The sequence below is a fragment of the Rhea pennata genome, chromosome 14 (assembly GCF_028389875.1).
Source record: "Rhea pennata isolate bPtePen1 chromosome 14, bPtePen1.pri, whole genome shotgun sequence".
NCBI lineage: Eukaryota > Metazoa > Chordata > Aves > Rheiformes > Rheidae > Rhea > Rhea pennata.
This window is the reverse complement of record NC_084676.1, coordinates 17198178-17213323: the sequence shown is the minus strand read 5'-3', so window position 1 is coordinate 17213323 and position 15146 is coordinate 17198178. Positions and strand designations below refer to the sequence as shown.

At 42.4% G+C, this 15146-nt stretch overlaps 1 protein-coding gene across 2 annotated transcripts in view; it reads right to left on the bottom strand.

Moving 5' to 3' along the window:
* The window catches only part of FAM13B (family with sequence similarity 13 member B), a 50176-nt gene extending 44935 nt beyond the window's left edge, over window positions 1–5241 (bottom strand). For both annotated transcript variants that reach the window (XM_062587100.1, XM_062587101.1), the window contains exon 1: window positions 5056–5241. The gene's annotated coding sequence lies outside the window, so the exon portion shown is untranslated. The remainder of the gene's footprint in view (window positions 1–5055) is intronic.
* Window positions 5242–15146: the final 9905 nt, after the last annotated feature.

Genomic DNA, 15146 nt, shown 5'->3' with positions numbered 1-15146 from the left:
CAACAGAAGTATTCAACCTCAGCTCTTTTATTAATAAAGCTCACTACTTGCATGCATACACCTTCACATGTGTACTAAAACACACCAAACCTCAACTGAATTAGCTGCAATGTTACATTATCTGCCACTGAAACCGCTACTTTGTACCTAGATAGCCCCGAAAATACTCGACCTGGTAATACTGACAAAACAAACCTAAGCACAAAAGCCAAAGCATCAGATTCAGCAGATTTGGGACGCAGTCTTTTTTCCCTACTCCTGGAAATACAGCAGCAACCATTGCAACTTACAAGTCAGAACTATTCAAATTAAGCATTTATGTCATCACCATGGAAGAAAGGCAACCAAACAATTCCTGAAAGCTCTTCTGAGAAATACATTAGTAAAATGGATGGACTTTTGGGTTTTATACTTAAAACTTCCAAGCTAGAAAACAATAATATTTATTAGAATTTTTCCCCAAGATTAAAATTCAATCTATAGTTTAAGCTCACTGAGCCTAAACTCAGGCAGTTATATTTTCTCTGGAAAAAAAACATCATCAAATACAGATCTTTACCAGAAGCGTATCTAATGTCTGCTACACAGGATTAGTTAGACTAAATAAAAGATTTAGGAAGAAGTTATGAAACTCAAAACGTGAAGAAATAAATGAATCATTTATCAATGCCACTGTAGCGATTTTAGTAAATCTTGACAAACACCAACTGATTTAAACATCGCTCACAAGAATTTACAATTTTTAAAACAGTAAGCTGAGAAATCATTGAAATCTGTTAGCTGATTTACAAGCCTTTTCATACACAAAGATAACATTTTATATTTACTTACTAGATAAAATCCAAAGGCTTTAGCAGCATTGTTGTAATTCAACATATTTCTGTAATGATATTTTAGCAAGATGAATTAATAAAAACCATCAGCGATAGCAGAAAAAAAGTAGATGTTTGCTTGCTGCTTCACGCCCACCACTGAATGCTGCCAGATTTGCGCTCTCAGCTGCTGCTGCCAATGCACATGTGCAGAATTATAAAGAAACTTCCTGCTAGCACAATCCCGTCACATTCTTAACGGCAGTAGTTAATAAATAAAAAGGCTTCTGTATCTTGTGTAACAGCTAATTATATTCATCCTACTTGCCTCCCCCCAAAGTAAAGCTGTATTCAACCAACCACATGTATACTTCCCAGTACATCAGATAAAAACGTAACTTAAGTGCAACAGCACTATAAAAATACAGTAAGGTAACTCATAGGAAGAAATTATCAGTAAAACTCTGCAATTGCACAAGTTCATATTATAAAACTAAAGCAGCTTAACAATTGTCACCGTTGTTAGGATGAACTTCAGAAGAGAAGTCAAGCTACTCAGAGACACCAAAAACAGCAAACTATAAATATATAATGCACCTAATTTATTATACACAAGTTATCCTATTACATACATTTATTATCAGTCTGTTGCTCACCCTCTTTGATAAGCGAGCAGAAATATGCATTGGAACTCAATGCATTACAAAATGTGGTACATAACCCATTTACTATAGAAAGCCTGCCTGTCATAATGCTGACCATGTGTCATCAAAATAAAGGACAGTCTTAGCATCTTCACTGGAGGACTAAAACATTTTAACGAAGAGTTCAATTCTGTGGCAATGACTATTGAATTTGAGAAAAAGGAAAATAAAAAAAAAGAAAGAAGCGACTGCTGAAGAAATCTCCTGGTAAGATTAGAACAATGATAAGAAAACAAGAGATTTAACGAAATGAGAATTTCGACATCAAAGAAAAAAGGCTTTCTAACGTGCACACTCAAACACAGAGGGGAAAGGAAGAAGGAAGCACATCCATAGGGTTCCCAGCTTTCACCTCTTATTTTGTCCAAGAACTATCATTTTACACAACTGACCACTAATTTTTAATCCCTAACACACTGCAGGGAACACTGAACAGAAGAAATGTGTTAACAGAGCAGCCAGCAAGACTGAAACCTTGACAATCAATATAGGGCTCCCTCCAGATACCCTGTTCTGATGGAGCAGCCACACAAAATTTCTTACAAACATCTAGACAAGCGACTAAAATAAGCTATTTAAGTCTCTCAGTATATTTGTGTGTGTGTGTGTGCGCACACGCGCGCGCGTGTGTGTGTGAACTAAGTTAGTCTTTGTTACAGGTTGTCTGAACACAAACATAATGCAGTATCTTTTAACCTCCAATTTGTCATACTTTTCAAAGACAAACATACAGAATATAAGATATCATACATTCATAGGTGAGAGCCTGTAAGAGTACAATGAGTCACTATCACAGCAGAACTATTCATTTCAGTATAGTCAGAATATAAAGGCCTTGATCCAACTGCAAAATATTATACATTTCTAGCATCGAATGTGTTGATCTGTATGTTGCAAATAGAGAATGTCAGCACAGTAATCACCTTCTAAACTATGTTTGCTAAGACTTCAGGGTAAATCAACTCTACAAAGAAAACGCGTGCAGTAGAAGATTTGGTAATAAGTACATTATCATTTAGATTATAAGAGTAAGCAGATTTCATTTGAATTGATTGAACATTCCCAAGTCCCAACAGCTGGCTACGCACCAAAGAAAAAGCTACAAAACCAAATTTAAATTTACTAAGATCTTGAGACAGCTAGTCATTATCCTGAAATAAAGTAGTTAGTTACAGGTAAAATTTGTAACTTATTGCAAAACAATACAATCAGCAAGAAACTCAAAAATGAACCTCCTAATTTTAGATAACTTTCCAGGAAACAATTCAGGTATATTCTCTGCCTGAATATAACTCTGACATGAGATGTACAGTCTCTCTGCTGAACAACTGATGTATCAGTCACTTTAAAATCAGCATTACAAGTAAAAATTCTCACTCTTTCAGATTCTACCAAAGAGGATTTAATATTTCCCTCCATTCTGTAAGTCTTTTTCAGATGCATTGGATAAAATCTAATTTTTTCGGGTCTTAAGTAAGAGTCCTCATATTTCAAAGGATTAGCAAATACAAAACTGTGTTTGCAAGGCGAGAAAAATAGTTAAAGGATTACCAGCTTTCATCCTTACAGATCCAAACACTGAATTGTCTTGCAAGTCAGCTCACTCCCATCCTAATGGTTACTAATTTTTTTATTTTGTGTGCTAAGCTGGCAGCAAAAATAATTTGGTGTTATGCACAAAATATAAAAATAATTTAAAGGCATTCTCTTATAAACATCACTTCCTCTTCCTTAAAGTTGCAATGTCTTTTGAAAAAAAAATCACTTAGACTTGGCAGGTTTTACTTCCTAATAAGCCCTAGAAGAAGGCATCAGTGCTAAGCTATAAACATTTGACCAGAGATCAAAAGATTGAATATTTGAAATGGGGGGGGGGGGGGGGGGGGAGAATGGCAAATAAAAAGAAAAAAAGCCACACCCACAGGGAAGGTAGGGCTATCACAAAACTGAATCGTGTATGTTCCAAATGCAAAGCATCTTAAGCCTCACCTGCTTTTGCAAACATGTTGCTATGTACATTAAAAATAAAAGCTTTACTGCTGGCACAGGTCTCATTGTGAGCCACAGATGACAAATAAGACTCCGTATCAAGTAAGATTGAGCAGATCAAAACTATACTTTGCCAAACTCAGATGTTTTGGCATGTTGCCTGTGCCAGAACTTGAGAGAATTAGAAATCATCACATAAGGTCCTGTCCTAACAGCTTCTTTTGAAGTAACTATGAAACACTATTTGATTGCTCTTACTGGAAATGTTACTGTATTATTTTAGGAAGGTGCTTTCAAAACATTAATAGAAATACCTGTTGTTATAGTTTTGTGAAGACAAGAAAAGGACCCCTACTATGCTAGACAACATATAAAATATAGGGGGGGGAGCAGCTAAAAACATTCTATATATCTTCAAAAATCACACCACAGCAAAAAGCGCATAAAGCAGCTTACGAGCAATGAGGAAAAAAAAAAAAACACCCATAAAGGGGCTAGTGAGATAGCAACAAACATTTTTTTTTTTTTTTTTTTTTATGCTGGCAGATTACATGGCACAGAGGACAGACAAGCTGCAATGGCAAATTTCCAACCTAACTACTAACCCAGTTCAATAAGTTATTCTAAAGTCACGTACTAATTCCTGAGGACACTCAGGAATACAAGCCAAAAGAAGTGTAATTTTCTTATATTTGGTTTCATTTCTTTTACCCAGGCAAGGCTAAAAAGAGTATCTAGGCTGTATTTACTTTTTCATCCTTTACCTTTCCTCCTCCTTGAGTCTGACAGCAATAACAAATTAAAAAAAAAAAAAAGTAAAAAGGCAATAAGACTAAAGAAATCAAGAGCAAGTCAGTTCTGTGCTAGAAGTTTAAGTTGTAGTGTTTGATGTTTTTTTTTTTTTTTTCTTATTTGCTTTTAAACCTGGAAGTAGTAGTCCATCTCTGGAGTATCTCATATTAAAGCAGCTTTTTGGTAGCAAGAAGCACGTAAATGTTTAAATCCCTAAGGAGCTCCCAAGAACAATGGGAACCCACACTGGCAGATTCCTCGGAAGATACATTGGTCTCAGGCTGGGGTTTTAAGCCTCCAAAGAATCCGTGGTGCCAGCAACGCCTTTGTGCTCGCGGAAGATTCGGGGTTAGCTGAACTTCTGGTACCAACTCGGTCGGCATGGGGCTGCAAGGCCACGGCTGTCAGCGCGCCACGTCCCGTGGCTGAGCCCCTGCGGGAGAGCACCCGGGAGGCCAAGAGCCCCCGCGCCGGCTGTCAGCGCTCGCCTGACGGTTCCCCCGCAGAGAAACACAAGCCAGGATGCAAAGGCGCCGCCTGACAGCTCCGTCCAGCAGCCTCTAGCAACTTCTGCGCCGCGCAACAGTTTAACCACCCCGGCCCCGCCGCGGCGACGAGGCGGCTCCCGCGCCCCTTCCCCGCGCTGCTCCCGGAAGGTTCCTGAAGCCGCCGCGGGACCGGGGGTGCCGGGCCGCCGCCGAGGGGCCCCGGCCGCGCCCCCGCCCCGCGGCCGCGCATGCGCCCCGCCGGCCCCTCACCGTTGCCGGGTGACTCGCCCTCCCCGCCGTCCTCAGCACCGGCAGCAGGTTCCTCCGCCTCTTCCTACCCCGGGGGGCCGGTGCGGGCCTCCGCTCGCCTCCGCGCTCTCCTCGCTGCTCTCCTGCCGCGGCCGCCGCCTCCCGCGCCGTCTCCCGCGGCCGCCGCGCTGCCGACCCGGCCGCCGCCGTCCGTCCCCGGAGCCGCTGCGTCGCTCGAGCGCGCCTCCGCGAGCCGGGGGGTCCCCAACGGTAGCGGCGGCAACGGGCGGAAGTGACGCGCTGACTGACAGGTGCAGCGCGCGCGCGTGCGGGCCCTCCCCCCCCCCCTTTTCAGCTGCCTCGAGGTCACGTGGTGCGGGTCGCGGGGGAGGGGTCGTCGGTGGTGGCGCCGCGGCGGCGCTGAGGCGAAGGCGGGCGGTGCCTGGCCGCCCCTCAGCGACGCTCCGGGCCCCTCGCAGCAGCTTCCCCCGCGCGCACCACACCCCGGGGCGGAGCCGGCCCGGCCCCGGCCCCGGCCCCGGCGGGCGGGAAGGCGGGCCGCGGCCGTGCCCGGCGGCCGGCGCGGCGCTGCCCCCGCAGCCGGGGGCCGCCTCAGGCGCTGACAGGCTGCGACGGGGAACAAATTCGGGCGCTGACCGAAGGATGAACTTCCTCGGTTTTAACCCTGCGGTGATTCCGCCTTCTGTCCGTGCGCGTTCCAGGCTGCCCGGGGCGCAAAGGCGTTAATACGAATAATTGAGATTTCTGTTGCATCTCCGTGTTCCTCGTAGCCATATGGGGAACTCGCAGCATTTTCTGAACTCAGCGTGCCGAGAGCGATCACTCCCTAGCATTTCCCAAGCGTGAGCGTGCCAGCAATAACGAAGTGCCCTTAAACCATGAGCATTTCGAAATACGAAATCCAGCACCCTTTTAGGTTAGCAGAAGCGAGCGCGGAGATGCAGACTCACGCGAGGAGCGTTAGCAGCCGTGCCTCACGGGCTGCGGTTCTTAGGTGCCCCCTCGAAGCTACAACAGCTCCTTCCGTAACGCAGAGCCCGCAGCCATCGGTGGTGGGTTTAATAAGCGTTTAACGAAATTCAGCTTTACATAAAAAAAAGCTTCTCCTAAGAGGATTTTTACTTTTTTTTTTTTTTTCCCCTCCCTGTTGGAAAAAACTTACAAAGAAATACATGAAAAAATGATTGAAGTGGGATGAGATTAATTGAAACTTCTAAATAAGTGTGTGTGGGGGGGTATTTCAGGTTTTACAAAATGGATTCTCAACTTTAATCTAGAGATGCATATTTCTGTAAAAATCATTAAGAGCTTTTACATTCAGAATCTGAAGAAAGGAAAGTCACAATCCTACAGTAAATTAGCTTTTTTTTTAATCTAAAGCTATATTTTTTTTGCTAGAAGGCTGTGTATCATTGGAAGTTGCCTTACAAAGACAATAAAATGCAGAGGGTCAAAATAGATGACCTCAGGAGGTTTCTATTTTCTGTCAGTCTGCTTTCACAGCAGATTTCTCCCCTTGAACAGTTAATAAGATTTCCTCACATCAGGATGAGGTTCCAGAATTTGTATTTTGTATACATAGCTGTGTTCTTTCTGATTCATTTACCCTCATCAACAACAATAAAGATACTGAATCAGAACAAGCTGGCAATTTTGTTGATGAAACATGGGAGAGAACGGACTCCAGCTGGCTCTTCAGCAGATCTGTTGGCTACTTGACAGGAATAAAACTGCAAGAAATCTGACACAGAAAACACATGCAGAGAGAGAGGAGACAGACAGTATAGAGGCAGGCAGGTAGGCAGGCGTTGCACAGCACCTGTTCGCTGGTTTTGAGTCCAAAACAGTATATTCCCTGCTCTGAACTGGCTCCGAGTATGCCATTTCGTGCCAGCTTGTCCTACCTCTTTTCAAATGCTTCCAATGCTCTTTGCAGGGGGCAGACATATGCAGTCCCAGGCTGCCATTTTAGGCTTTTCTGCTCTTTTTGTGTTCTCACATCCTAGTTCTGAAAGTTTGAGGAGAACCTGTGAGTCCTGGTGCTTCCACTCTTTTTAAGTGGTAAAAATAGAGGGGAGAGAGGGAGCGGCTTAATGAGCATGGTTACAACCCCATCACGGAGCTATTGAAAGTGTCAGCTTCTTAGGCTACTGTTAAAAATTGCCATGGAGTTCTGTGGTAGCTTTTTCCATCCCTTTCCCACTATCTCAACGTGCATCTCATGTTTCTCCCACTTACAGGATACACAGACTGCAGCACAGCTTACAGATGTCCCACCTAGTTTAAGCAGTCTAGTCATAACAGCCTTGAGCTCTGCACAGGCTCATTTACCCCCTCCAAACCCACAGGCACACACCAAGCAGGCTCAGCATGAGCAGGGGTGGTGCAGGTGCATGGTTGCAGTCACATCACATGTCACGGGCCTGTCACCACATGTCAGGACATATGACACGGCACTGCCCTGTGCAGAGTCTATGACAAGGCCGCAGCATGGGGCTGCTCACGAGGAGAAGGACACATTCCCCAGCTGCTGCACAGCTCCAGGAGCTTGGCAGATGCGGCTGGTCAGGATCTGGCTCATAGGCAGAAGAGGCACAGTGCTGTGGCATCCCCATCTCATCAGTGAATACATGCCTAGAGCTGCATCCCTAAGGGTGAGCAATTTCTATACCTCACAAGCCCAGCAAAGTTGCTCAGACCAAAAGTTTTACAGAAATTCTACTGCTAGGCACTCACAAAGCAACACAGTAAATCTGAAAAGAAGCTAGCATAATTCTGTTGTTTTCAGAAAATGGTATTCATGAGTACGTCATCAACATAAGAGTATTCATCAGTATATGTCACAGTAGAGCTAGAACCATTTCTCCTTCATTGGTCCCTAATGTGAGTTTCCTGGCCTATACAAAAAACTTCAGAATAAACATGCTCTGAAAACTAGCTTCTAATTAAGTCTAATTCCAGCAGCAGTCCTATGCTGATCTTCATCGGAAATTGAGCAAATGAGGGAAAAATAGCCCTATTCTGACTGTGCTCACTATTGAGCAAGGCTTTGTACAAACTGAGAAAATACTCCAGAACTTAATCAATTTTGCAATATCATCCAATCTTTTGAAGTTTGATAGAATAGTTGCACAATTCTTTACCTTCATATTTGATCATTATCTTATTGAAAGAACATAGAAATCTGATGCATATTACAGCAGACCAAGTCTTGCTTTGCTATCTGTATATTATATGCCAACAGTTTTTACTTAGGGAAAAATTATTCCTACATTTATTTGTCTACACACAGATTATTTGACTTTCCTGGACTTGGAAGTGTTCAATTTTTGTCTCAAACAGACTCTATTGATATCTTACAAAAATACTGACAAACATTTCAACACCAAAGAAGAAATGGCAAACAATAACACTTCTCAGCTGGTTGCTCTGCAATATATGCAGAGCATGTATCTGCTCTTCCTATATGTTTTTTTCCAGAAAAATAGGCATGTCTACATAGGCATGTGTCAGTCAGACTGAACTGACTTTGTTCCTCTTTTCCAGTGTTATGAAATTTTCTAACAAGCGTTTTGTTTCAGTATGTCCAGCAGAAGACATCTGTAAGTGATGTCTTAACTCTCAATGGAGGCTCCAGGAAGAGCAAGTATTCAGTTCTTCTGACTTACGATGTCCAAAAGGGCACCTAAAAATCAAAGACTGTTTTTTCCTAAATCTTTGCCCTGTATTAACAAATGAAGCTTCACAACACTCAAGCAACCAGGTGAGAGACAAAGTCCATTTTATGGAAGGACAAACTCAACACAGAGACATCTGTCAATTTTTCCAAGATACATTCCATCCTCAAGATTATCTGCCTTTACTAAACACATATATGGGATTTTTTAACTTAATATCAAAGGCACTTGTTCTATGTAAGCCTCAGATATCTTTAGTTGATTTTCTACCAGAGTTTTATGATTAAAGTAAACATTTACACATTTTTCCTTGCTTTTAAATACTTTTAGGGCATGAATCTTGAGTTTGGAAGATCTACTGTTAGAGCAGAAGTCTAGGAATATGGGACAAATGTGGTTTTTAAGGCTTGTTCACATTTTAATTGCATAGTTGCAGACTTAACAGGAGATAATTCCTCCCGTCTTGAAAACAAGGCATCGTAAGGTTAATTCAGTCTTCTCAGTTCCATTTCCTCCCTTCTGTTCCCCTTCCCACACTCTCTCCACCCCATCTGTAGACAGCTGAATTGTTTGAATTTTATGCAAGCATCCAATGGGAAAAAATATCCAATGTATGCACAAGACACAAGCAAAAACTGTAGTATTGCACACTTTCATTTTTCACTTCCTAACCGCTTTTGTCTATATTCATCAGTTTGAGCTTTAGACAGACATGAACACATGCCTCAAAGCTAGTTTCCACGGAAAAGTTAACTTGAATTATAGCTTGAATGGCCTCATCCCTTTTAAATTCCTGGGTTTTGCACTTACAAAGATTTTTGCTTCAGCTGCAGTGGCGCTTTTAGCTTGAGTTGTGGAAAGGCTACAGTTCAAGTAAGCACCATTTGTCTGCTGCCAACACAATTGTCTCTGCTGCTCCCATGTTGTTATTTCATGGTGTGGTTACTCTCACTCAGAGCAGACTAACTCCAGCAGAGTCAGTTTGAGCATACAGGGCTCAAGTTAACCCTGTCATCAAGACATAGCCTTAATAAAATTGCAGCTGTTTTGTATGTCTTAAATATAGTTATAAAAATCAAGCCATTGAAGTAGTTAACAAAAACTTTCTGTTATGGTCAGGTTATGCAGAGATAGCCATCAGGAGGCTAAATAGTCTAATCTTTTTCCTTTGGATCTCAGGGAACAAAACCAGCATTTAACATAATGTACTTGCAAGCTTTCATTAAAACAAGCAAAAGATAACAAGTGTGGAATCTACTGATTACCGCTTTCTTATGTTAATAGTAGTTATTGGTGACCTTGTACATGCTATTTAATATGTATATGCTCAGCTTGCTCCACATAGCAGGTTTATAAAATCAAAAAAAGAAGTCTGGAAAAGACAACATATATATCCCTTCAAGTAGAAATAAAAGTTTTTAGTCTGGAAACAGCATAATATCTTTTCTAGATGATCTTTGTGAACTATCTGGTGTGTTTCTCTGCTTGAGCAGCCTTGTTTTCTTAGACAGCTGAACAGTTTCAAGGTTTATCTTATTTTGCCCAAAACCTAAAATCTTTAGGCTACCAGGAGGTCGCAGGCTGTTGAAAGTGATACGATTTTGCAACACAGAGAGAACTACTGCTTAGACACCCATCAAAAATTCTCGGCAGTCCTGTGTCCAGAAGTCAAGGGTATCATGGCTCCGTAACTAGCCCAGCACACAGCACAACGTGACTTGAAATGACAAACACACCTATAGTCCTTTTTCTGTCTAGACAAAAAAAAAAAAAAAAAAAAAAAAAAAAAAAAAAAAGCCTAAACTTCATAGGAAGTTAGTACTTCTCTGGAGTTTATTATTATTAATGCATGAAATTTTGCTGCTCCAGCTGCACACTAGATGCCACAGTCTAATGCTTGCGCTATTTCATCTCTATACAAAATGATGATTTTCCCTTTATTTAAAAGAAAGAGAGTGAGAAATTCAGCAGTGAAATATCTCATTCCGGAGTGGTCAGCTCAGCTCCAGCAAGCAGCACCACGCTGAGTACTCTCTGTTCACCCAGGACTTCTCTATCTTCCTGAGAGCTGTTACTTGCAAGAGAAGCTACTGTTACTAATGTCCAGACATAGAAAGAGGAGATTGGGGGTTGGGGGCGAAAAAAAAAATCTGTAAATAAATATCAGAAGTCATACTAAACTAGCATTTTTAGGCCAGCACTCATCACAAACTGTCATGTGCTCTATACATATGAAGTAATGTGACTAATACATCACATGCTTCTCTCCCCTCCCTGCCCTTGAGATAGAAGCATGTGCATGGACATTCTGTATTAATTTTACTCCCTCCCTTTAATAATAAATGCATACACACAGGTTGCCACATTTGCTAGAGAAGGCAAGGCCAAGCCAAGTACTTTGTTTCGGAAGAGCACCTGCTACAGTTCTGAGTTAGTCCCCAAGAAAGTTCAGTTGCCTGAATCTCTTACCTGGCTAAACATTTAAAAATTCACCTCCATACTGAGCTTTATAAGACTGAAAAGGAGAGAGAGGAACTTTCCATTCTCACTATGTTTGGTTTCTTCTTTTTGCTTTGCGCTGCAGTGGGGCTGCTAGTATAGACTGCCCAAACTCCAGAGCTATTTGGGAAACACAGGGTTAGGAAAATAAAACAGCCAGGGCAGAAGAACTATCTACATATAGCCTCTCCTCTGTCTCCCTTCAACCTCTGTACACACCCACCCTTTAAAGGCTTAATAGTGTAGATAAGGAAACTGAAACACCTTAGCTAACAATAAAGTGTATACTGGAGGACAAGTATCAAGTATTTACACACTAGCAGTGCAGCATTACAACCAACACCCTGCCAAAGAGAGATCACTGCCTTAGTTACACCCCCAGGATTCATTGTCTCCTAGCCTGGGAACCTGTCTCCGTTCCCAAACATGCATATTTTTTTTGGCAGCAGGATGGAACAAAAGGCACAAAGAGAACTAAGAAAATCTTTTCAGCGAAGCTATATTCCTTTTTCTGTTCCACCAAGGACAGGAAACCTTCTAATGCTTATTAGCAAGCCCAACCCTGCTACCTTTCTGGAAGGTGCTCAATTCTCAGCGGACCCTAAAGCGATTAGGATGCTTAGAGCATCCAGCCCAGTGATTTTGACCTTGAAAAAATTAATCCTCTACCTTTAGCACCAAAAATACCACAACATTTTGAAAATGAAATCACTGTTATATTTGAGTGGGCGTGTTATTTCAAGACAGCACTAATGTGATTATAAAATCAGTTGTGTCAGCTTATTGGCTCAGCTACAGACACTGATCTGCCAGAGCGTCTGTTCCTCTAAACGGCTGTTCGCGTTAGGATGCCTTGTCCCCCTTCAGTTCCGTACAGAAACGGATGCACTCTGATTCCCACCATTAAACCAAAGAGAAAGAAACCCCCTTCTTCTTGCGGTCATCCACCCAATCTCTAAGAAACTTGGCATTTTCAGGGCACATCTTGTGCCAAACATGAACACAGCATTCCCCAAACCTGTGAAGATTATGCCCAAACGAGTCACTACATCCAGGCCCCACGGAGGCCAGGCTTACTGGTTCCAAGTGCTAGACGCCAAGGGAAAAAGCCGAGCAGCGGCAGACTCCAAACTTCACAGCCTCTCTCCTCAAACACCCCTCAATTTTCCTTCTCCCTTGAGCTCCCTGTAAATATTTCCTCTCACCTATTACTGCATCTTGGTAGCAAGTGTTTGTTTTCCTCTGTTTTTCCGTGGGTGTCTGAGAGACACTCTGTGGCTTGTGCTGCAGGGCATGGTTTATGGCTGTAAGTAGCAGGTGACTCACTGGTATCAGAGGTTTTAGTCCTGGCAGATTTGACTCAGACCATCTTTTGGCAATAGACTGAAATACAGTTTACACTGTATCTGAGACAGTTTTTCAGAGATGACTCTACCAATACTGGCTTTACACACTTTTATGAGTCTAGGATCTGTAAAGATCCTACAGTACTCGTTTTGCTTGCTCTGTTGGCTTAACAGTTATTTAGCAGATCATTCAGTTGCCTCCATGTGCCCCAAAGACTGTTGTGGTTCAACGTTATGACAATCATTTCAGTGCCAGGTTCCTCTCACTGAAGATGGTGATTCTGAAATCCTGCCGTTAAAAATATTCTACCAAAAAATTGTTTCATGGATGTACTGGAAAGGATATCTGAGCTCCCAGTGAGAGTACGTGGTATCCGAGTAAAACATCTCCTACCCATCTCACCCTCCTGTAACCAGCTCATCTCGATGCCATGTGCTCGCTGTTCTGGCTATCCCTAGAGCACCTCCACTCCGGACTCCACACAAAACTTTCCATATGAAGACTACACAGGGCTGTACCACACAGGCCATGTAAACACAAGGCCTGAATGCAGCAATAGATGTGTTTGACCACAGCACCATACTAATGAGCTGCAGAGGCTTGATAGAGAGTTTACGCAATGGCCAAGGAGTTTGTTAAAGATGAGTGAGTAGCTACCGATTTGAACTGACACTGAGAACATAATTTCTCGTAATTACATTACATGGACTAACACTGCCGCAACTTCCTCAAAATCCCAACCCCATATCAATTAAAAACCTAGTCATCTTCAGTGTAAAAACCTAAACAACTTACCAAAACCGTTTTTAATACTCAAGCCGCCCAAAAGTTGGGCGCTTAGAATAGTAGTGGTGAGCAAAATAAGCGTGCCCACCCTGTCTTGGCTCGTTTGGAAAAGCCCGAGTTATGCTGCGGACGCTAAGGGCTGAGCCCTTGTTAGGCACAGAAATCTAGATTCTTCTGCTTTGCTGGCCTGAATGTTTTGGTTGCTCTTCATATATCTGAGAGAATTTGTGCCAGTCTAAAACCAAAAATTATCTTCCCGTATAGATCTCTTTCCATTTTAAGAATTCTAATTGTCACATGTAAAAACAGATAGTCAAGTGTTTATGAATATTCGTTCATGAACTGCATGAATTCATGATTCATTCAGGATACATCTTAAAGTTTTTTCCTGAACTTAGGATCCTCTAAATCCAGTGTCCAGCCTAGCACGAGGAGGTTAATGCTGTCTCTTTAAACAGACACTAAAACTGTTCAGTGCCAAATCTTAGCTATGGCTAATACTGAATATTCACCCAGCAGCTGCCTTCCTGCTTATTCCCATGAGTTTTCGGTCACGAACACAGCTTTTTATTTTGGACAATTGGTTGGAGTAAGGGGAGGGAAGCAAGGCAACTAAGTCCTGACCCTAAACATTACTGGTACGCACAGAAATTGATTTTGATGGATGGTCAATGCAGATGCAGACACAAGTAGCTGAGCTTTTAATCGTAACAAAAAGGTAGCTGTGTTACTGCCAGGACAATTTCAGGTCCAGAAGCTGCACAGCCAGGTTTGCACAGTCTTGAGCTCAGTAGGACTCAAACTATCTTTAGGGAGCTCCAGTGGAGTAGCATTATCCAGGTTTTTCAACTGTTAAAGTCCTCTGTTCTCCTTTACCTCAAATACACAGATGCGGCCATAAAGAAAAAGCTCTCAGACACCATTTGCCAGGGCACTCAGCAAATCCTCCATTTTCTTGAGATAAGGAAAATGGGATGGATTAAGGAAGGAATCACTGGATGGGAAGAAACCACTATTTATGAATGCTTACGAATAAAAAGAATCATCTTTTCTCTGTACGTGTTCCTGTATTTTAATTTAAACACACACTGAAAAGAGATTCAATCCTTCAAACACATCCGTTTTCTCAACGCACACACATCGTTCAGCCTCAAAAATGCTCGAAGTCTATTATGCCAACAGAAAAATCCACATTACCTCCTCGGGGCTCTGCATCCGCTGTATTTGTCTGCCCAAAAGCTGCCTCACAGCTGCTCGATAGATGTCTAAGCTCATTGTCTAGGCTCCCTTTATAGCCAGTAGAAAAAAACAGGTACACCTAGCACACAATTAATTTCATCCTAAGTTAGATGCCTGAAACAGATTGGGTGACGAGCACTGCAGAAGTGTTTACTTCTCTCTGTTGACTATCAGAAAGTCTAGACAAGTAATTGAGGTGGAGATACCTCAAGTTGTACAAGATGACCCCCCCCAGCATCTTAGAAAGATGCACATAGCCCTTCCCTGACTGGAGCCCATGCCAAACTGGAGGGCCTTGAAAAATGATTTCCCAAACAGTAGATCAGGAAGTGTAGCTGAAGAACATGGACAAAAGATATCATAGCCTGAGAATTGTCCATAGCCCTTGCAAGCGTCAGCTCTAGGAGGCGGCTACACATAATGTCCATGTGCTGCACTGTCTCTTCTCCATTTAGTTTTTCTTCTTAATGCAAAATGCATCTTGCAGCTGAGTCAAATGCACCAAAGAGCTGCATTAACTATTTTAAACGATTTTCAGAAATC